Source organism: Megachile rotundata, unplaced genomic scaffold (genome assembly GCF_050947335.1).
Source record: "Megachile rotundata isolate GNS110a unplaced genomic scaffold, iyMegRotu1 scaffold0971, whole genome shotgun sequence".
In the NCBI taxonomy this organism is placed as follows: domain Eukaryota; kingdom Metazoa; phylum Arthropoda; class Insecta; order Hymenoptera; family Megachilidae; genus Megachile; species Megachile rotundata.
Window position 1 is genome coordinate 52501 of NW_027474268.1, and position 1996 is coordinate 54496.

At 44.5% G+C, this 1996-nt stretch overlaps 1 non-coding gene across 1 annotated transcript; it reads left to right on the forward strand.

Annotated features, from left to right (window-relative positions):
• The first annotated feature begins 1530 nt into the window (after positions 1 to 1530).
• On the forward strand, positions 1531 to 1685 carry LOC143266493 (5.8S ribosomal RNA). Its single transcript, XR_013041459.1, has one exon. It is a non-coding gene; the product is annotated as a 5.8S ribosomal RNA (ribosomal RNA).
• The last annotated feature ends 311 nt before the right edge of the window (positions 1686 to 1996 follow it).

Below are 1996 nucleotides of genomic sequence, written 5' to 3' on the forward strand. Positions count from 1 at the left end.
ACGTGTAGGAGGTCGCTTTGGTTCTCATCGTCGATACTCCCGTCCGTATTTCGTATCCGCCGACGCGTTTCGTACGAACAAGCGCTAACGTTAAATAAAGTTTAAAAAATGAGAGAGCAACGCCGTTTCATGTCGAACGCTGTAAATAGAAAGAACGAAAGTTTACCGACGAAAGAAAATCGAGAGTTTCCTCTCTATCTTCTCGGCTCTTCTTTCCGTAGCGTATAAGAAAGGTTTCGACTCTCCCGGGACGTCGTTTACTTCTTATTAACGGGTACCGCACGATCCTTCGATAAATACAAAAAGTCGTCGTAACAAGAATGTTCAACTTGAACACGAAGGAAAATCCCGAACATTCTCATATAAAAATATATCTATACATAAATGAATCTGTCGCGAATTTTACCGGCAGAAGGTTCGTTATGTAAAAAATGGATCGTATGCATGGTGTACCCGTTCGTTGCGACGTCTGAGTTAAAAGGAGGAGAGAATCGAAATTGTTAAATAGATACGCGCCAGGAAAGCGGAGAGATTTCGGAGAAGTAAGGAAGAGGTGAAGGTTATAAGAATCTCGAAATATTCTTATCGGACTTTCCTTTCTATAATTTTTATTCTTGATTCGTGTTGCGTACTCTCTCGACCCCGTGTGAAAACACGAGAGAGAATATAAAGAAATATTTTGGGACGTTTGGTAACGAAATGCATGGGTTTGCGAAAAAAAATTGTTAAATTTCTTGTTTTTTTTTTTTCGCCCGCTTCGTGAGAGACTCTCATTTTATTTTCTTTCTCTCTATAAATTTTGTCTTTGGACCAAAGGGAACACCCCCTTTTAGCCTCTCTCTATTTCGTGTTAAACGAGAAACGAAATTTAGAGTGTGACACGGAGGCTTTCACGCGGGGGGTGTCCGGGTAACCGATGGAAATCGAACCACGAAACCGCTTCGACGAACGAAGTCGCAACTTCACGAGAGTCCGCCTGCTTACGACGGACGATATGGTAACGTATCGCTTTACGGACCGGCTGAGAAGCGAAAACGATAGCGTAGTCTCCTTCGTTGGTAGACCGATCTGACGCCGGCCATGGAGTGTCCGTATTGAATCTCGCGATACCGCCAAGACGTCCAATATATGTAAGCAGCGAGCAGGAGACTCTGTGTTACGCGCGACAGCGCGTTTCGTATTTTCCACGGTTTTTGAATGACTTTACCACCCGGAACGGACTGAAAACTCGCCGCACGAAGAGAAATGCGTCACAGAGCGTTGTTTCATCGGCGGTTCTGTAGTTTTATACGGTCCTTTACCCGTCCATGGACGTTATCGTGTCGTCTTAATCATCAATCAGCTCGGGTAAATCTGTGAACAGAGCTATGACGGGACGACGTCCGAATACCGATACTCGATCTTGCGCTTGGATTGGAGTTAGTATTCTATGGACAATCGAACGAATTTATAAACCAGGTTAAATAAATCACGTACATACTGGTTTTCAGACGCTGAGTTGTTAAATATGAACAAAAATTTTTATACGATTACCCTGAACGGTGGATCACTTGGCTCGTGGGTCGATGAAGAACGCAGCTAATTGCGCGTCAACGTGTGAACTGCAGGACACATGAACATCGACATTTCGAACGCACATTGCGGTCCACGGATACAATTCCTGGACCACGCCTGGCTGAGGGTCGTTTATATAACTAAAGACTGCTTGCGTTTGCCTTTAGCAGCAAAAGGTTTTCTCTTCATTGTTAAATTTTTTTCGGTACCGCTCGTCGTTCGACTAGATAAAACGAAACTGTTAAACGCCGAAAAGTCGAACGTTTCGGAGCGGGATCCGATGGTCGAACGCGAGAGAGAGAACAACTTGCGAAATTGGCGAAAACGTACGAGCGATGGTTGGACATTTCGTCGGCGTTTGACGCGGAGAATGTTAAATGGAACGTTCGTGTCTCGCCCTCTCTTTGCTAGTGTTCATTTTTTTCACAGGCGACAGAAGAAC